We start from the raw sequence: 432 nt of genomic DNA, 5'->3' as shown, positions 1-432 counted from the left end.
TATCCGGAGATCCGACATGAGATCCGAAGAAGAGGTTGGGAAGTTCTTACCAACCCCATTCAACAAGTCGGAATCCTAATGGTTTAAGAGTTCTATGCCAATGCATGGATCACCAAGAACCATGATCAAAGTGTGAACCCGGACCCAAAGAATTGGCTTACTATGGTTCGGGAGAAATACTTGGATTTTAGTCCGGAAAATGTAAGGTTGGCATTCAACTTGTCCATGATGCAAGGAAATGAACACCCTTACACTAGAAGGGTCAACTTTGATCAAAGGTTGGACCAAGTCCTCACAGTCATTTGTGAAGAGGGCGCCCAATGGAAGAGAGATTCAAGAGGAAAGCCGGTTCAATTGAGAAGGCATGACCTCAAACCCGTGGCTAGAGGATGGTTGGAGTTTATCCAACGCTCAATCATTCCCACTAGCAAC

Source organism: Arachis duranensis, chromosome 1 (assembly GCF_000817695.3).
Source record: "Arachis duranensis cultivar V14167 chromosome 1, aradu.V14167.gnm2.J7QH, whole genome shotgun sequence".
NCBI lineage: Eukaryota > Viridiplantae > Streptophyta > Magnoliopsida > Fabales > Fabaceae > Arachis > Arachis duranensis.
This window is presented reverse-complemented; position numbering follows the sequence as displayed.